Below are 21,348 nucleotides of genomic sequence, written 5' to 3'. Positions count from 1 at the left end.
GAAACTAAACCAATTAGCCATTCCCACACTATGCGGAATGGACATCCACAACTCAATTCCATCCAAACATCCAATTTCTCAACCAAGAGTGTGAAAACTAAACATGCAGGAAAGTAAAAGTCAAAGCAAGGAAAATCAAAGCAAGTAAACTTCAAATGCAAGAAAACCTCTTGGCAAGTAATTGAGAACTAAGGTTACCTATCCTAGACATTGACCACAAACATATGATGATTATAAAGAGTTAATCCAACTTAGTCAACCCTAACATCGAGGATAAGTCAACTAGGCATAGTTAATTTCAATCCTTAAGTCCTATGTCAACACTAAGGGGTCACATAGTGTCAAGGGAAACCAAATCAAGTAACTACTTTAATGTATCAAACAAGAATGGACATCAATGACTCAAGGATCACCAAAGTCAACAATTTCAAGCCAAGAGTGGAGAAAAACTAAGTGAAAACTAAGCCAAGCATTTTATCAAACACTTGGTGTGCATAAAAATAAAATAATATTAAATTACAATAAAATAAATTCTAAAGCTACCAAAGCAAGAAAATAGCAATAACAACTAAAGAAGGCAATAAATGACATGGAAACATAAATTTGCATTAATTGGAATTAAAATAACAAAAGTGTTCATAACATGAAAATTGACATAAAAGAAAAAATAACAAAAGAGATGAAGAAGATAAAGACAAGAAAGCATAGAAACATAAATAAAACTACACTAAAACAAGAATTAAAGTACTGAAATTAAAAGAAAACTAAGCTAAAAACCCTAATTCTAGAGAGAGGGGAGAACTTCTCTCTCTAGAAACTAAGGGAAAATATCATAAAAGCTAAACCTAATTGCTCCCTTCCTCCTTCATTCCTCTTCACTTTGGCTTTAAATAGCTTCAAAAATGAGTTGGATTGAGTTTTAGGGACCTAGAAATCGCTGCCAGCGAGTTGCAATTAATGAGGTCACGTGTAGGGACCTGTGCGGACGCATAAATGTGTGCGTCTGCACACACGCTAAATACTGACTTGTGCGTACTTAGCAAATTGCATATCATTTTGAAGCCCCGGACATTAGCTTTCCAATGCCGCTAGAACCGTCTCATTTGGACCTCTGTAGCTCAAGTTATGACCAATTTAGTACAGAGAGGTCAGGGCTGGCAACTTTCCAAATCGTTCATTTCTTGAATTCTTCCCTTTTGCATGCTCTTTTCCTCACTTCTTCAACCCATACTTGCCTTGGAAACCTGAAATCACTTAACAAATACATCAAGGCACCAAATGTGATTAAAGTGAATAAAATTGACTAAATTAATGCACAAAAGAGCATGTTTTCACTTTCCAGCACAATTTAGGAAGAAATCTCAAAAGCATGCTACTTAGGTGAATAAATGTGGGTTTATGTGATGGAATCCACTCAAATCAAACCAAAATATATCGTAAAATATGGATTCATCAGTATGCGTGGGAGAAAATCTTCCAGGCGACGCGTACGTGAAGAACTGAAGATTGATGGTTTAGAAGTTATAGTAAATTCTCATTGTAAGTATAGTTACTAAACCAAGCAATCAACCCTTCTTACAAACGTTTGGTTGTCACAAGTAACAAACCCCTAAATAAATTGATAACCGAAGTATTTAAACCTCGGGTCGTCTTCTTAAGGAATTGCAGGGAGGTATGTTCTTATTATTGGTTATGAGTTTGTAAATTGGGGGATTTTGAGAATGAGGAACAAGTATGATAAATGATAAGCGAAATAAATGAATAACTATAAAATAAACTCTTGGCAAGGTATGAGAAATTAGAAGTCCTATCCTAGTTATCCTTATCAATGATTATGAAAATTGAATCTTAATTCCACTTAGTTAAACTCTGCTGGTGCAAAGGAAGGTCAAGTGGCTAATTAGATTGATCTTCAAATCCTAGTTAATTCCTAGAAAAAGATTGGGATCATAGAAGTTCAAGCTAATTGGCAAAGATAGCGGTTATCGATCATGTTGAGTTTGATAACTCAAGAGTTACTGATTTCTTAACCAAAGCCAAGAATGTAAAAGCTAAATTAAAATCATAAATCTGAAAACATCTCAATAATGTATAATCCTAACATGAAAAGTTCATAAGCCAATTGGGAAACATAAATTAAATACCAATAAAAGCATTAAAGTATCTGAAAATAAGAGATAAAATATAAAGTAAAGGAAATATTGAACCTGATGAAGAGTTGAATCTTAAATCCTTTAAGAGGAATCCTAATCCTAAAACCTAAGAGAGAGGAGAGAACCTCTCTCTCTAAAAACTATATCTAAAACCTAAAATTATGAATTATGAAAGCCTCCTAAGTCTCTGCATGTTCCCTGACTGTAATCTGTGTTTCTGGGCTGAAAACTGGGTTGAAATGCGGCACAGAATCTCTGCCAGTGACTTTTGTAATTCTGCAGATCGCGTATGTCATGCGTCCGCGTCGTCCATGCAATCGCGTCACTCAGCGTTTCTCGTATCACGCGTATGATGCACGAAATTCTGATCATCAATGGCGCCATCAACATGGTATGCTCAATTTCAATCTCAACTCTTTATCACAACTTCGCACAACTAACCAGCAAGTGCACTGGGTCGTCCAAGTAATAAACCTTATGCGAGTAAGGGTCGATCCCACGGAGATTGTTGGTATGAAGCAAGCTATGGTCACCTTGTAAATCTCAGTCAGGCAGATTCAAATGGTTATGGATGATTTATGGATAAAACATAAAATAAAGATAGAGATACTTATGTAATTCATTGGTGAGAATTTCAGATAAGCGTATGGAGATGCTTTGTCCCTTCCGTCTCTCTGCTTTCTTACTGTCTTCATCCAATCCTTCTTACTCCTTTCCATGGCAAGCTGTATGTTGGGCATCACCATTGTCAGTGGCTACAATCCCATCCTCTCAGTGAAAATGTTCAACGCACCCTGTCACGGCACGGCTAATCATCTGTCAGTTCTCAATCAGGTTGGAATAGAATCCATTGATTCTTTTGCATCTGTCACTAACGCCCAGCCTTCAGGAGTTTGAAGCTCATCATAGTCATTTAATCATTGAATCCTACTCAGAATACCACAGGCAAGGTTTAGACCTTCCGGATTCTCTTGAATGCCGCCATCAATTCTAGCTTATACCACGAAGATTCCGATTAAGGGTTCCAAGAGATAAACATTCAAGCCTTGTTTGCTTGTAGAACGGGAGTGGTTGTCAGGCACGCGTTCATAAGTGAGAATGATGATGAGCGTCACATAATCATCACATTCATCATGTTCTTGGGTGCGAATAAATATCTTAGAATAAGAACAAGCTGAATTGAATAGAAGAACAATAGTAATTGCATTAATACTCGAGGTACAGCAGAGCTCCACACCTTAATCTATGGTGTGTAGAAACTCCACCGTTGAAAATACATAAGAACAAGGTCTAGGCATGGCCGTGAGGCCAGCCCCCAAAACGTGATCAAAAGATTCAAAGATCCCAAGATGATCAAAGATCCAAAGATGAGTATACAATAGCAAAAGGTCCTATATGTAGAGAACAAGTACCCTAGGGTTTACAGAAATGAGTAAATGACATAAAAATCCACTTCCGAGCCCACTTGGTGTGTGCTTGGGCTGAGCATTAAAGCTTTCATGTGTAGAGACATTTCTTGGAGTTAAACGCCAGCTTTTGCGCCAGTTTGGGCGTTTAACTCCCATTCTTGTGCCAGTTCCGGCGTTTAACGCCGGGCAGTTTTGAGCTAATTTGGAACGCCGGTTTGGGCCATCAAATCTCGGGAAAAGTATAAAGTATTATACATTGCTGGAAAGCCCAGGATGTCTACTTTCCAACGCCATTGAGAGCGCACCAATTGGGCTACTGTAGCTATAGAAAATCCACTTCGAGTGCAGGGAGGTCAGAATCCAACAGCATCTGCAGTCCTTTTCAGCCTCTGAATCAGATTTTTCCTCAGGTCCCTCAATTTCAGCCAGAAAATACCTGAAATCACAGAAAAACACACAAACTCATAGTAAAGTCCAGAAAAGTGAATTTTAACTAAAAACTAATAAAAATATAATAAAAACTAACTAAAACATACTAAAAACATACTAAAAATAATGCCAAAAAGCGTATAAATTATCCGCTCATCACAACACCAAACTTAAATTGTTGCTTGTCCCCAAGCAACTGAAAATCAAATAAGATAAAAAGAAGAGAATATGCAATGAATTCCAAAAACATCTATGAAGATCAGTATTAATTAGATGAGCGAGGCTTTTAGCTTTTTGCCTCTGAACAGTTTTGGCATCTCACTCTACCCTTTGAAATTCAGAATGATTGGCTTATATAGGAACTCAGAATCCAGATAGTGTTATTGATTCTCCTAGTTAAGTATGATGATTCTTGAACACAGCTACTTTATGAGTCTTGGCCGTGGCCCAAAGCACTCTGTCTTCCAGTATTACCACCGGATACATACATGCCACAGACACATAATTGGGTGAACCTTTTCAGATTGTGACTCAGCTTTGCTGGAGTCCCCAATTAGAGGTGTCCAGGGTTCTTAAGCACACTCTTTTTGCCTTGGATCACGACTTTTTTTTCCTTTTTTTCGTTTTTCTCTCTCTTTTTTTTTTGAATATTCATTGCTTTTTCTTGCTTCAAGAATTATTTTTATGATTTTTCAGATCCTCAGTAACATATCTCCTTTTTCATCATTCTTTTAAGAGCCAACATTCATGAACAACAAATTCAAAAGACTTATGCACTGTTCAAGCATACATTCAGAAAACAAAAGTATTGACACCACATCAAAATAATTAATCTGTTATAAAATTCAAAATTCATGCAATTCTTCTCTTTTTCAATTAAGAACATTTTTCATTCAAGAAAGGTGATGGATTCATAGGACATTCATAACTTTAAGGCATAGACACTAAGACACTAATGATTACAAGACACAAACATAGGTACACATAAGCATAATTTTTGAAAAACAGGAAAATAAGGAACAAGGAGATTAAAGAACGGGTCCACCTTAGTGATGGCGGCTTGTTCTTCCTCTTGAAGATCTTATAGAGTGCTTGAGCTGCTCAATGTCTCTTCCTTGCCTTTGTTTCTCCTCTCTCATGATTCTTTGATCTTCTCTAATTTCATGGAGGAGGATGGAATGTTCTTGGTGCTCCACCCTTAGTTGTCCCATTTTGGAACTCAATTCTCCTAGGGAGATGTTGATTTGCTCGAAATAGTTTTGTGGAGGAAAGTGCATCCCTTGAGGTATCTTAGGGATTTCATGATGAGTGGGATCTCTTGTTTGCTCCATTCTTTTCTTAGTAATGGGCTTGTCCTCATCAATGGGGATGTCTCCCTCTATGTCAATTCCAACTGAATAACAGAGGTGACAAATGAGATGAGGAAAGGCTAACCTTGCCAAGGTAGAGGACTTGTCCGCCACCTTATAAATTTCTTGGGCTATAACCTCATGAACTTCTACTTCTTCTCCAATCATGATGCTTTGAATCATGATGGCCCGGTCTATAGTAACTTCAGACCGGTTGCTAGTGGGAATGATTGAGCGTTGGATAAACTCCAACCATCCCCTAGCCACGGGCTTGAGGTCATGCCTTCTCAGTTGAACCGGCTTTCCTCTTGAATCTCTCTTCCATTGAGCGCCCTCTTCACAAATGTCTATGAGGACTTGGTCCAACCTTTGATCAAAGTTGACCCTTCTAGTGTAAGGGTGTTCATCTCCTTGCATCATGGGCAAGTTGAATGCCAACCTTACATTTTCCGGACTAAAATCTAAGCATTTCCCCCGAACCATTGTAAGCCAATTCTTTGGGTTCAGGTTCACACTTTGATCATGGCTCTTGGTGATCCATGCATTGGCATAGAACTCTTGAACCATTAAGATTCCGACTTGTTGAATGGGGTTGGTAAGAACTTCCCAAACTCTTCTTCAGATCTCATGTCGGATCTCCGGATATTCACTCTTTTTGAGTTTGAAAGGTACCTCGGGGATCACCTTCTTCAAGGCCACAACTTCATAGAAGTGGTCTTGATGCACCCTTGAGATGAATCTCTCCATCTCCCATGACTCGGAGGTGGAAGCTTTTGCCTTCCCTTTCCTCTTTCTAGAGGTTTCTTCGACCTTGGATGCCATAAATGGTTATGGAAAAATAAAAAGCAATGCTTTTACCACACCAAACTTAAAAGGTCTGCTCGTCCTCGAGCAAAGGAAGAAAGAAGAGAGTAGAAGAAGAAGAAATAGAGGAGATGGAGATGGCTTTGTAGTTCGGCCAAAGGGGGAGAAGTAGTGTTTAGGTTGTGTGAAAATGAAGGAGTGAAGATGGGTTTATATAGGGGTGGAGAGAGGGGTAGGGTTCGGCTATGGGAGGGTGGATTTGTTAGGGAAAGTAGTTTGAATTTGAATGGTGAAGTAGGTGGGGTTTTATGATGGATGGATGTGACTGGTGAAGAGAATAGTGGGATTTGATAGGTGAGGGGTTTTTGGGGAAGAGTGGTTGAGGTGATTGCTGAATGGGTGAAGAAGAAGAGAGAGGGTGGTGGGGTAGGTGGGGATCCTGTGGGGCCCATAGATCCTGAGGTGTCAAGGAAAATTCATCCCTGCACCAAGTGGCGAGCAAAAAATGCTCTTTATGCCAATTCTGGCGTTAAACGGCGAGCTGGTGCCCATTTCTGGCGTTTAACGCCAGCTTCTTGCCCTTTCCTGGCGTTTAACGCCAGTCTAGTGCCCCTTTCTAGCGTTAAACACCCAGAATGGTGCCAGACTGGGAGTTAAACGCCCATTTGCTGCCCTTACTGGCGTTTAAACGCGCTAGCAAGGTCTTCCTCCAGGGTGTGCTGTTTTTCTTTCTATTTTTCATTCTGTTTTTGCTTTTTTAATTGATTTTGTGACTTTCCATGATCATCAACCTACAGAAAACATAAAATAACAAAGGGAAATAGATAAATATAACATTGGGTTACCTCCCAACAAGCGCTTCTTTAATGTCAGTAGCTTGACAGTGGGCTCTCATAGAGCCTCACAGATACTCAGAGCAATGTTGGAACCTCCCAACACCAAACTTAGAGTTTGAATGTAGGGGTTCAACACCAAACTTAGAATTTGGTTGTGGCCTCCCAACACCAAACTTAGAGTTTGACTGTGGGGGCTCTATTTGACTCTGTTTTGAGAGAAGCTCTTCATGCTTCCTCTCCATGGTGACAGAGGGATATCCTTGAGCCTTAAACACAAACGATTCTTCATTCACTTGAATGATCAATTCTCCTCTGTCCACATCAATCACAGCCTTTGCTGTGGCTAGGAAGGGTCTGCCAAGGATGATGGATTCATCCATGCACTTCCCAGTCTCTAAGACTATGAAATCAGCAGGGATGTAGTGGTCTTCAATCTTTACCAGAACATCCTCTACAAGTCCATAAGCTTATTTTCTTGAATTGTCTGCCATCTCCAGTGAGATTCTTGCAGCTTGTACCTCAAAGATCCCTAGCTTCTCCATTACAGAGAGAGGCATGAGGAAGGCCTTCTTGAAGGTCATGGTGCCTATGGTACAAGGTATTAAAAACTTCTCAGGGTCCTGTCTCTTTTGAGGTAATTTCTGCCTAGACAAGTCATCCAGTTCTTTGGTGAGCAAAGGAGGTTCATTCTCCCAAGTCTCATTACCAAATAACTTGTCATTTAGCTTCATGATTGCTCCAAGGTATATAGCAACTTGCTCTTCAGTGACATACTCATCCTCTTCAGAGGAAGAATACTCATCAGAGCTCATGAATGGCAGAAGTAAATCCAATGGAATCTCTATGGTCTCAGTGTGAGCCTCAGATTCCCATGGTTCCTCATTAGGGAACTCATTAGAGGCCAGTGGGCATCCATTGAGGTCTTCCTCAGTGGTGTTCACTGCCTCTTCCTCCTCTCCTAGTTCGGCCATGTGGATCATGTTAATGGCCTTGCATTCTCCTTTTGGATTCTCTTCTGTATTGCTTGGAAGAGTACTAGGAGGAAGTTCAGTAACTTTCTTACTCAGCTGTCCCACTTGTGCCTCCAAATTTCTAATGGAGGACCTTGTTTCAGTCATGAAACTTTGAGTGGTTTTGATTAGATCAGAGACCATGGTTGCTAAGTTAGAGTGGCTCTGCTTAGAATTCTCTATCTGTTGCTGAGAAGATAATGGAAAAGGCTTGCCATTGCTAAACCTGTTTCTTCCACCATTATTATTGTTGAAACCTTATTGAGGTCTCTGTTGATCCTTCCATGAGAGATTTGGATGATTTCTCCATGAAGAATTATAGGTGTTTCCATAGGGTTCTCCCATGTAATTCACCTCTTCCATTGAAGGGTTCTCAAGATCATAAGCTTCTTCTTCAGATGAAGCATCCTTAGTACTGCCTGGTGCAGCTTGCATTCCAGACAGACTTTGAGAGATCAGATTGACTTGCTGAGTCAATATTTTGTTCTGAGCCAATATGACATTCAGAGTATCAATCTCAAGAACTCCTTTCTTCTGATTTGTCCCATTGTTCACAGGATTCCTTTCAGAAGTGTACATGAATTGGTTATTTGCAACCATTTCAATTAGTTCTTGAGCTTCTGTAGGCGTCTTCTTCAGATGAATAGATCCTCCAGCAGAGCTGTCCAATGACATCTTGGACAGTTCAGACAGACCATCATAGAAGATACCTATGATGCTCCATTCAGAAAGCATGTCAGAAGGACACTTTCTGATCAATTGTTTGTATCTTTCCCAAGCTTCATAGAGGGATTCACCTTCCTTCTGTCTGAAGGTTTGGACTTCCACTCTAAGCTTACTCAATTTTTGAGGTGGAAAGAACCTTGCCAAGAAGGCATTGACTAGCTTTTCCCAAGAGTTCATGCTTTCTTTAGGTTGTGAGTCCAACCATATTCTAGCTCTGTCTCTTACAGCAAAAGGGAATAGCATAAGTCTGTAGACTTCAGGGTCAACCCCATTGGTCTTGACAGTGTCACAGATTTGCAAGAATTCAGCTAAAAACTGATGAGGATCTTCCAATGGAAGTCCATGGAACTTGCAATTCTGTTGCATTAGAGAAACTAATTGAGGCTTAAGCTCAAAGTTGTTTGCTCCAATGGCATGGATAGAGATGCTTCTCCCATAGAAGTCGGGAGTAGGTGCAGTAAAGTCACCCAGCACCTTCCTTGCATTGTTGGCATTGTTGTTGTTTTCGGCTGCCATGGGTTCTTCTTCTTTGAAGATTTCTGTTAGGTCCTCTACAGAGAGTTGTGCCTTAGCTTCTCTTAGTTTTCGCTTCAAGGTCCTTTCAGGTTCAGGGTCAGCCTCAACAAGAATGTTTTTGTCTTTGCTCCTGCTCATATGAAAGAGAAGAGAACAAGAAAATATGGAATCCTCTATGTCACGGTATAGAGATTCCTTGAGGTGTCAGAGGAAAAGAAAAATAGAAGGAAGAGGTAGAAAATTCAAACTTATCAATGAAAGATGGAGTTCGAATTGTGCATTGAGGAGTAGTGTTAGTCCATAAATAGAAGGATGTGAGAAGAAGGGAAGAAATTTTCGAAAATTAAGTAAAAGATTTTTTTTAAAAACATTTTGAAAAATTGATTGATGATTTTCGAAAACTAAAAGTGGAAAAGAAATCAAGTGATTTTTGAAAAAGAATTTGAAATTAGAAATCAAAAAGATATGATTGAAAACTATTTTTAAAAAGATGTGATAAAAAATATGATTTGGAAAACAATTTAAAAAAGATTTGATTTTAAAAATTACTGACTTAGCTAACAAGAAAAGATATGATTCAAACATTAAACCTTTCTCAACAGAAAATGCAACATACTTGAAATGTTGAATCAAATCATTAATTGATAGCAAGTATTTTTTAAAATGGAAAGAAATTGATTTTGAAAAAGATTTGATTGAAAAGATTTGATTTGAAAAAGATTTGATTTTGAAAAGATTTTGAAAACTTGAAAAAATTTGAATTAAAAACAAAATCTTCCCTCTTGTGCCATCCTGGCGTTAAACGCCCAGAATGGTATCCATTCTGGCGTTTAACGCCCAAAACACTACCCTTTTGGGCGTTAAACGCCCAACCAGGCACCCTGGCTGGCGTTTAAACGCCAGTTTGCCTTCCTCACTGGACGTTTTGAACGCCCAGCTTTTTCTGTATAATTCCTCTGCTGCATGTTCTGAATCTTCAATTCTCTGTATTATTGACTTGAAAAGACACATATTAAAAATATTTTTGGATTTTTAATAATGAGGAATAATCAAAATGCAACTAAAATCAAATAACAATGCATACAAGACACCAAACTTAGCAGTTTGTATACTACTGACACTAACAAAATGAGAATGCATATGACAAACAACAAAAATACTCAAGACAAGAGAATTTAAAGATCAGAGCAAGGAAATCATCAAGAACATCTTGAAGATCACTTAAGACACATGAATGAATGCAAGAAGAACTGAAACATGCAATTGACACCAAACTTAACATGAGACACTAGACTCAACAAGAAACATACAATATTTTTGGTTTTTATGATTTTGTAATTTTTTTGGATTTTTCGAAAATTAAGTGGAAGAGAAAATAAAGATATCAAAATTCTTAATGAGAATTCCAGGAATCATGCAATGTTAGTCTAAAGCTTTAGTCTAAAGGAATTAGACATGGCTAGCCAAGCTTCAGCAGGACATTACATTCAAGAGCTAAATTGATGAAAATCAATCAGCTTTGGTGATGATAAGAACATCACCTTGAAACACTAGAATTCATTCTTAAGAACTCTGAAGAAAAATACCTAATCTAAGCAACAAGATGAACCGTCAGTTGTCCAAACTAAAACTATCCCCGGCAACGGCGCCAAAAACTTGGTGCACGAAATTGTGATCATCAATGGCGCCATCAACATGGTACGCTCAATTGCAATCTCAACTCTTTATCACAACTTTGCACAACTAACCAGCAAGTGCACTGGGTCGTCCAAGTAATAAACCTTACGCGAGTAAGGGTCGATCCCACGGAGATTGATGGTATGAAGCAAGCTATGGTCACCTTGTAAATCTCAGTCAGGCAGATTCAAATGGTTATGGATGATTTATGGATAAAACATAAAATAAAGATAGAGATACTTATGTAATTCATTGGTGAGAATTTCAGATAAGCGTATAGAGATGCTTTGTCCCTTCCATCTCTCTGCTTTCCTACTGTCTTCATCCAATCTTTCTTACTCCTTTCCATGGCAAGCTGTATGTTGGGCATCACCGTTGTCAGTGGCAACAATCCCGTCCTCTCAGTGAAAATGTTCAACGCACCCTGTCACGGCACGGCTAATCATTTGTCGGTTCTCAATCAGGTTGTAATAGAATCTATTGATTCTTTTGCGTTTGTCACTAACGCCCAGCCTTCAGGAGTTTGAAGCTCGTCACAGTCATTCAATCATTGAATCCTACTCAGAATACCACATACAAGGTTTAGACCTTCCAGATTCTCTTAAATGCTGCCATCAATTCTAGCTTATACCACGAAGATTCCGATTAAGGGTTCCAAGAGATAAACATTCAAGCCTTGTTTGCTTGTAGAACGGGAGTGGTTGTCAGGCACGCGTTCATAAGTGAGAATGATGATGAGCGTCACATAATCATCACATTCATCATGTTCTTGGGTGCGAATGATATCTTAGAATAAGAACAAGCTGAATTGAATAGAAGAACAATAGTAATTGCATTAATACTCGAGGTACAGCAGAGCTCCACACCTTAATCTATGGTGTGTAGAAACTCCACCGTTGAAAATACATAAGAACAAGGTCTAGGCATGGCCGTGAAGCCATCCCCCAAAACGTGATCAAAAGATTCAAAGATCTCAAAATGATCAAAGATCCAAAGATGAGAATACAATAGCAAAAGGTCCTATATGTAGAGAACTAGTAGCCTAGGGTTTACAGAAATGAGTAAATGACATAAAAATCTACTTCCGGGCCCACTTCGTGTGTGCTTGGGCTGAGCATTGAAGCTTTCATGTGTAGAGACTTTTCTTGGAGTTAAACACCAGCTTTTGTGCCAGTTTGGGCGTTTAACTCCCATTCTTGTGCCAGTTCCGGCGTTTAACGCCGGGCAGTTTTGAGCTGATTTGGAACGCCGGTTTGGGCCATCAAATCTCGGACAAAATATGAACTATTAAACATTTCTGGAAAGCCCAAGATGTCTACTTTCCAATACCGTTGAGAGCGCGCCAATTGGGCTTCTGTAGCTCCAGAAAATCCTTTTCGAGTGCAGGGAGGTCAGAATCCAACAGCATCTGCAGTCTTTTTCAGCCTCTGAATCAGATTTTTGCTCAGGTCCCTCAATTTCAGCCAGAAAATACCTGAAATCACAGAAAAACACACAAACTCATAGTAAAGTCCAGAAAAGTGAATTTTAACTAAAAACTAATAAAAATATAATAAAAACTAACTAAAACATACTAAAAACATACTAAAAATAATGCCAAAAAGCGTATAAATTATCCGCTCATCAGCGTGCGCGTCGTCCTCGCATTCGCGTCGTTCGTGCAGCTTCCAATTCGTGCGGTCACGTCAGGCATGCGATCGCGTCACTCTGATTTCTTCCATTTCGCGCGGTTCCGTAAGCCATGCGACCGCGTGACTTCTCGCTGGTCATCTCCTCAATTCCTTCTATTCCTTCCATTTTTGCATGCTTCCTCTTCATTCTCTAAGCCATTCCTGCCCTATGAAGCCTGAAACACTTAACACACAGATCAAGGCATCAAATGGTAATAAGAGAGGATTAAGATTAGCTAAATTAAGACCAAGGAAGCATGTTTTCAATCATAGAACTAAACTAGGAAGGAATTGTAAAATCATGCAAATCATATGAATAAGTGGGTGAAAAGCTTGATAAAACCACTCAATTAAATACAATATAAACCATGAAATAGTGGTTTATCAACCTCCCCACACTTAATCATTAGCATGTCCTCATGCTAAGCTCAAGGAGACCAAATAAATGAATAGGGAAAGGCAAGACTCATGCAATGCAACCTATGAATGTGAATGCAACTACATGCTAAAATGATTCTACCTACTTGGTGAAAAAGTAAATAAATCTTTCAAGAATAAATATGACTGGATTTCACTAATTCAAATCACAAAATACAATACAAATAACTTGCAAGAAGAAGATAGCTCATGAAAGCAGGAAACATAGAATTAAGTGCTGAACCCTTACTTGGTAGTGTATATCACTCTAATCTCTCAAGTGTATAGGGTACTTGGTGCACGAAATTGTGATCATCAATGGCGCCATCAACATGGTACGCTCATTGCAATCTCAACTCTTTATCACAACTCCACACAACTAACCAGCAAGTGCACTGGGTCATCCAAGTAATAAACCTTACGCGAGTAAGGGTCGATCCCACGGAGATTGTTGGTATGAAGCAAGCTATGGTCACCTTGTAAATCTTAGTCAGGCAGACTCAGATGGGTATAGATGATGAATAAAACATAAAGATAAAGATAGAGATACTTATGTAATTCATTGGTAAGAATTTCAGATAAGCGAATGGAGATGCTTTGTCCCTTCCGTCTCTCTGCTTTCCTACTGTCTTCATCCAATCCTTCTTACTCCTTTCCATGGCAAGCTTATGCAAGGGTTTCACCATTGTCAGTGGCTACCTCCCATCCTCTCAGTGGAAATGTTCAACGCACCCTGTCACGGCACGGCTATCCAGCTGTCGGTTCTCGATCATGTCGGAATAGAATCCAGTGATTCTTTTGCGTCTGTCACTAACGCCCCACAATCGCGAGTTTGAAGCACGTCACGGTCATTCAATCATTGAATCCTACTCAGAATACCACAGATAAGGTTAGACCTTCCGGATTCTCTTGAATGCCGCCATCAGTTCTGGCCTATACCACGAAGACTCTGATCTCACGGAATGGTTGGCTCGGTTGTCAGGCGAGCGCTCGGTTGTCAGGCGATCAACCATGCGTCGTGTATCAGGAATCCAAGAGATATTCACCCAATCTAAGGTAGAACGGAGGTGGTTGTCAGTCACACGTTCATAGGTGAGAATGATGATGAGTGTCACGGATCATCACATTCATCAAGTTGAAGAACAAGTGATATCTTGGAATAAGAACAAGCGGAATTGAATAGAAGAACAATAGTAATTGCATTAATACTCGAGGTATAGCAGAGCTCCACACCTTAATCTATGGTGTGTAGAAACTCCACCGTTGAAAATACATAAGAACAAGGTCTAGGCATGGCCGTGAGGCCAGCCTCCCAAAGAGGGTTCAATCATAAAAACATGATCCAAAGATTAAAAATACAATAGTAAAAGGTCCTATTTATAGAGAACTAGTAGCTTAAGAATTACAAAGATGAGTAAATGACATAAAAATCCACTTCCGGGCCCACTTGGTGTGTGCTTGGGCTGAGCATTGAAGCATTTTCGTGTAGAGACTCTTCTTGGAGTTAAACGCCAGCTTTTATGCCAGTTTGGGCGTTTAACTCCCATTTTGGTGCCAGTTCCGGCGTTTAACGCTGGGAAATCTGAGGGTGACTTTGAACGCCGGTTTGGGCCATCAAATCTTGGGCAAAGTATGGACTGTCATATATTGCTGGAAAGCCCAGGATGTCTACTTTCCAACGCCGTTGAGAGCGGCCCAATTGGGTCTCTGTAACTCCAGAAAATCCACTTCGAGTACAGGGGGGTCAGAATCCAACAGCATCTGCAGTCCTTTTCAGTCTCTGAATCAGATTTTTGCTCAGGTCCCTCAATTTCAGCCAGAAAATACCTGAAATCACAGAAAAACACACAAACTCATAGTAAAGTCCAGAAAAGTGAATTTTAACTAAAAACTAATAAATATACTAAAAACTAACTAAATCCTACTACTAAAACATACTAAAAACAATGCCAAAAAGCGTACAAATTAACCGCTCATCACAACACCAAACTTAATTGTTGCTTGTCCCCAAGCAACTGAAAATCAAATAAGATAAAAAGAGAATATGCAATGAATTCCAAAAACATCTATGAAGATCAGTATTAATTAGATGACGCGGGGCTTTAGCTTTTGCCTCTGAATAGTTTTTGGCATCATTTATCCTTTGAAATTCAGAATGATTGGCTTCTTTAGGAACTCAGAATCCAGATAGTGTTATTGATTCTCCTAGTTAAGTATGATGATTCTTGAACACAGCTACTTTATGAGTCTTGGCCGTGGCCCAAAGCACTATGTCTTCCAGTATTACCACCGGATACATACATGCCACAGACACATAACTGGGTGAACCTTTTCAGATTGTGACTCAGCTTTGCTAGAGTCCCCAATTAGAGGTGTCCAGGGTTCTTAAGCACACTCTTTTTACCTTGGATCACGACTTTAACCGCTCAGTCTCAAGTTTTCACTTGACACCTTCACGCCACAAGCACATGGTTAGGGACAGCTTGGTTTAGCCGCTTAGGCCAGGATGTTATTCCTGTAGGCCCTCCTATCCACTGATGCTCAAAGCCTTGGATCCTTTTTATTACCCTTGCCTTTTGGTTTAAAGGGCTATTGACTTTTTCTGCTTACTTCTTTTTCTCTTCTAATTTTTTCGTTTTTCTCCTTCTTTTTTTTTTTTTTTGTATTCACTGCTTTTTCTTGCTTTAAGAATCATTTTTGTGATTTTTCAGATCCTCAGTAACATGTCTCCTTTTTCATCATTCTTTCAAGAGCCAACAACTTTAACATTCATGAACCACAAATTCAAAAAACATATGCACTGTTTAAGCATACATTCAGAAAACAAAAGTATTGCCACCACATCAATATAATTAATCTGTTATAAAATCTGAAATTCATGCAATTCTTTTCTTCTTTCAATTAAGAACAAATTTTTTTATTCAAGAAAGGTGATGGATTCATAGGATATTCATAACTTTAAGGCATAGACACTAATGATCATAAGGCACAAACATGGATAAACATAAAGCATAATTTTCTAAAAACAGAAAAATAACGAACAAGGAGATTAAAGAACGGGTCCACCTTAGTGATGGCGGCTTGTTCTTCCTCTTGAAGGTCTTATGGAGTGCTTGAACTCCTCAATGTCTCTTCCTTGTCTTTGTTGCTCCTCTCTCATGATTCTTTGATCTTCTCTAATTTCATGGAGGAGGATGGAATGTTCTTGGTGCTCCACCCTTAGTTGTCCCATGTTGGAACAATAGTCTTGTGGAGGAAAGTGCATCCCTTGAGGCATCTCAGGGATCTCATGATGAGAGGGGTCTCTTGTTTGCTCCATCCTTTTCTTAGTAATGGGCTTGTCCTCATCAATGAGGATGTCTCCTTCTATGTCAACTCCTACTGAATAACAGAGGTGACAAATGAGATGAGGAAAGGCTAACCTTGCTAAGGTAGAGGACTTGTCCGCCACCTTATAGAGTTCTTGGGCTATAACCTCATGAACTTCTACTTCTTCTCCAATCATGATGCTATGGATCATGATGGCCCGGTCTAGAGTAACTTCAGACCGGTTGCTAGTGGGAATGATTGAGCGTTGGATAAACTCCAACCATCCTCTAGCCACAGGCTTGAGGTCATGCCTTCTTATTGAACCGGCTTCCTCTTGAATCTCTCTTCCATTGGGCGCCCTCTTCACAAATGTCAGTGAGGACTTGGTCCAACCTTTGATCAAAGTTGACCCTTCTTGTGTAAGGATGTTCATCTCCTTGCTTCATAGGCAAGTTGAATGCCAACCTCACATTTTCCGGACTAAAATCTAAGTATTTCCCCCGAACCATTGTAAGCCAATTCTTTGGGTTCGGGTTCACACTTTGATCATGGCTCTTGGTGATCCATGCATTGGCATAGAACTCTTGAACCATTAAGATTCCGACTTGTTGAATGGGGTTGGTGAGAACTTCCCAACCTCTTCTTCGAATCTCATGTCGGATCTCCGGATATTCACTCTTTTTGAGTTTGAAAGGGACCTCGGGGATCACCTTCTTCAAGGCCACAACTTCATAGAAGTGGTCTTGATGCACCATTGAGATGAATCTCTCCATCTCCCATGACTCGGAGGTGGAAGCTTTTGCCTTCCCTTTCCTCTTTCTAGAGGTTTCTCCGGCCTTGGATGCCATAAATGGTTATGGAAAAACAAAAGCAACACTTTTACCACACCAACTTAAAAGGTTTGCTCGTCCTCGAGCAAAAGAAGAAAGAAGAGAGTAGAAAAGAAATGGAGGAGGGGGAGATGGCGTTGTGGTTCGGCCAAAAGGGGAAAAGTAGTGTTTAGTGTGTGTGAAAATGAAGGAGTGAAGATGGGTTTATATAGGGGTTATGAGGGGGGTAGGGTTCGGTCATTATGGGTGGGTTTGGGAGGGAAAGTGGTTTGAATTTGAATGGTGAGGTAGGTGGGGTTTTAATGAAGGATGGATGTGAGTGGTGAAGAGAAAGATGGGATTTAATAGGTGAAGGGTTTTTGGGGAAGAGTGGTTGAGGTGATTGGTGATGGGTGAAGAAAGAGAGGTGGTGGGGTAGGTGGGGATCCTGTGGGGTCCACAGATCCTGAGGTATCAAGGAAAAGTCATCCCTGCACCAAATGGCATGCAAAAATGCGTTTTGAGCCAATTCTGGCGTTAAACGCCGGGCTGGTGCCCATTTCTGGCGTTTAACGCCAAGTGCTTACCCATATCTGGCGTTTAACACCAGTCTGGTGCCCCTTTCTGGCGTTAAACGCCCAGAATGGTGCCAGACTGGGCGTTAAACCCCACTGCCAGCCTTACTGGCGTTTAAACGCCAGTAGGTTTTTCCTCCAGGGTGTGCTGTTTTTCTTCCTGTTTTTTATTCTGTTTTTGCTTTTTCAATTGATTTTGTGACTTCTCATGATCATCAACCTACAGAAAACATAAAATAACAAAGGAAAATAGATAAAATATAACATTAGGTTGCCTCCCAACAAGCGCTTCTTTAATGTCAGTAGCTTGACAGTGGGCTCTCATGGAGCCTCACAAATGCTCAAAGAAATGTTGGAACCTCCCAACACCAAACTTAGAGTTTGAATGTGGGGGTTCAACACCAAACTTAGAGTTTGGTTGTGGCCTCCCAACACCAAACTTAGAGTTTGACTGTGGGGGCTCTGTTTGACTCTGTTTTGAGAGATGCTTTTCATGCTTCCTCTCCATGGTGACAGAGGGATATCCTTGAGCCTTAAACACAAAGGATTCTTCATTCACTTGAATGATCAATTCTCCTCAGTCCACATCAATCACAGCCTTTGCTGTGGCTAGGAAAGGTCTGCCAAGGATGATGGATTCATCCATGCACTTCCCAGTCTCTAGGACTATGAAATCAGCAGGGATGTAATGGTCTTCAATCTTCACCAAAACATCCTCTACAAGTCCATAAGCTTGTTTTCTTGAATTGTCTGCCATCTCTAGTGAGATTCTTGCAGCTTGTACCTCAATGATCCCTAGCTTCTCCATTACAGAGAGAGGCATGAGGTTTACACTTGACCCTAGGTCACACAGAGCCTTCTTGAAAGTCATGGTGCCTATGGTGCAAGGTATTGAGAACTTCCCAGGATCTTGTCTCTTTTGAGGTAATTTCTGCCTAGACAAGTCATCCAGTTCTTTGGTGAGCAAAGGAGGTTCGTTCTCCCAAGTCTCATTACCAAATAACTTGTCATTTAGATTCATGATTGCTCCAAGGTATTTAGCAACTTGCTCTTCACTGACATACTCATCCTCTTCAGAGGAAGAATACTCATCAGAGCTCATGAATGGCAGAAGTAAGTCAAATGGAATATCTATGGTCTCAGTGTGATCCTCAGATTCCCATGGTTCCTCATTAGGGAACTCATTGGAGGCCAGTGGACGCCCATTGAGGTCTTCCTCAGTGGCGTTCACTGCCTCTCCTTCCTCTCCAAATTCGGCCATGTTGATGGCCTTGCACTCTCCTTTTGGATTTTCTTCTGTATTGCTTGGAAGAGTACTAGGAGGGAGTTCAGTAATTTTCTTGCTCAGCTGTCCCACTTGTGCCTCCAAATTCCTAATGGAGGACCTTGTTTCAGTCATGAAAACTTTGAGTGGTTTTTAGATCAGAGACCATGTTGCTAAGTCAGAGTGGCTTTGCTTAGAATTCTCTGTCTGTTGCTGAGAAGATGGAAAAGGCTTGCCATTGCTAAACCTGATTCTTCCACCATTATTGTTGTTGAAACCTTGTTGAGGTCTCTGTTGATCCTTCCATGAGAAATTGGATGATTTCTCCATGAAGAATTTAGGTGTTTCCATAGGGTTCTCCCATGTAATTCACCTCTTCCATTGAAGGGTTCTCATGATCATAAGCTCTTCTTCAGATGAGCATCCTTAGTACTGCCAGGTGCATTTGCATTCCAGACAGACTTGAGAAATCAAATTGACTTGCTGAGTCAATTCTTGTTCTGAGCTAATATGTCATTCAGAGTATCAATCTCAAGAACTCCTTTCTTCTGATTTGTCCCATTGTTCACAGGATTCCTTTCAGAAGTGTACATGATTGGTTATTTGCAACCATTTCAATTAGCTCTTGAGCTTCTGCAGGCATCTTCTTCAAATGAAGAGATCCTCCAGCAGAGCTATCCAAAGACATCTGGAGTTCAGAGAGACCATCATAGAAAATACCTATGATGCTCCATTCAGAAAGCATATCAGAGGGACACTTTCTGATCAATTGTTTGTATCTTTCCCAAGCTTCATAGAGGGATTCTCCTTCCTTCTGTCTGAAGGTTTGGACTTCCACTCTAAGCTTACTCAATTTTTGAGGTGGAAAGAACTTTGCCAAGAAGGCATTGACTAGCTTTTCCCAAGAGTTTAGGCTTTCTTTAGGTTGTGAGTCCAACCATGTCCTAGCTCTGTCTCTTACAGCAAAAGGGAATAGCATTAGTCTGTAGACCTCAGGGTCAACCCCATTAGTCTTGACAGTGTCACAGATTTGCAAGAATTCAGCTAAGAACTGATGAGGATCTTCCAATGGAAGTCCATGGAACTTGCAATTCGGTTGCATTAGAGAAACTAATTGAGGCTTAAGCTCAAAGTTGTTTGCTCCAATGGCAGGGATAGAGATGCTTCTCCCATAGAAGTCGGGAGTAGGTGTAGTAAAGTCACCAAGCACCTTCCTTGCATTGTTGGCATTGTTGTTGTTTTCGGCTGCCATGGGTTCTTCTTCTTTGAAGATTTCTGTTAGGTCCTCTACGGAGAGTTGTGCCTTAGCTTCTCTTAGCTTTCACTTCAAGGTCCTTTCAGGTTCAGGGTCAGCTTCAACAAGAATGCCTTTGTCTTTGCTCCTGCTCATATGAAAGAGAAGAGAACAAGAAAATATGGAATCCTCTATATCACAGTATAGAGATTCCTTGAGGTGTCAGAGAAAAAGAAAATTAGAAGGAAGAGGTAGAAGAATTCGAACTTAGTGAGATAGAGTTCGAATTGTGCATTGAGGGGGAGTGGTACTCCACAAATAGAAGGATGTGAGAAGAGTGGAAGAAATTTTCGAAAATTAGGTAAAAGATTTTAAAAACATTTTGAAAAATAATAATTGATTTTCGAAAACTAAGAGTGGGAAAGAAATCAAGTAATTTTTGAAAAAGATTTTGAAATTAGAATTTAAAAAGATATGATTGAAAACTATTTTGAAAAAGATGTGATTAAAAAGATATGATTGAAAAGTTATGATTTGAAAACAATTTAAAAAGATTTGATTTTAAAAATTAATGACTTGGCTAACAAGAAAAGATATGATTCAAACATTAAACCTTTCTCTACAGAAAAGGCAACATACTTAAAATGTTCAATCAAATCATTAATTGTTAGCAAGTATCTTTGAAAAAGGAAAGAAATTGATTTTGAAAAAGATTTGATTGAAAAGATATGATTTGAAAAAGATTTGATTTTGAAAAACTTTGAAAACTTGAAAAAATCTGAATTAAAAACAGAATCTTCCTTCTTGTGCCATCCTGGCGTTAAACGCCCAGAATGGTGCACATTCTGGCGTTTAACGCCCAATGCTCTACCTTTTTGGGCGTTAAACGCCCAACCAGGCACCCTGGCTGGCGTTTAAACGCCAGTCTGTCCTTCTTCACTGGGCGTTTTGAACGCCCAGCTTTTTCTGTGTAATTCCTCTGCTGCATGTTCTGAATCTTCAGTTCCCTGTACTATTGACTTGAAAATAGAACCAAGATCAACTAAACAATGCATGCAAGACACCAAACTTAAAATGAGACACTGGACTCAAACAAGAAACATAAAATATTTTTGGTTTTTTTATGATTTTGTAATTTTTTTTTTTTGGATTTTTCGAAAA

General features: G+C 39.8%; 2 non-coding genes across 2 annotated transcripts; both read left to right on the top strand.

Annotated features, from left to right (window-relative positions):
* The first annotated feature begins 8,719 nt into the window (after positions 1–8,719).
* On the top strand, positions 8,720–8,827 carry LOC130964081 (small nucleolar RNA R71). Its single transcript, XR_009080191.1, has one exon. It is a non-coding gene; the product is annotated as a small nucleolar RNA R71 (small nucleolar RNA).
* A 10,865-nt stretch (positions 8,828–19,692) lies between these two features.
* Positions 19,693–19,800, top strand: LOC130964367 (small nucleolar RNA R71). The gene has a single exon (XR_009080464.1). It is a non-coding gene; the product is annotated as a small nucleolar RNA R71 (small nucleolar RNA).
* The last annotated feature ends 1,548 nt before the right edge of the window (positions 19,801–21,348 follow it).

This window comes from Arachis stenosperma, chromosome 2 (genome assembly GCF_014773155.1).
Source record: "Arachis stenosperma cultivar V10309 chromosome 2, arast.V10309.gnm1.PFL2, whole genome shotgun sequence".
Lineage (NCBI taxonomy): Eukaryota > Viridiplantae > Streptophyta > Magnoliopsida > Fabales > Fabaceae > Arachis > Arachis stenosperma.
Note: the sequence above shows the minus strand (reverse complement) of the source record. Positions and strands in the feature narration are given on the sequence as shown.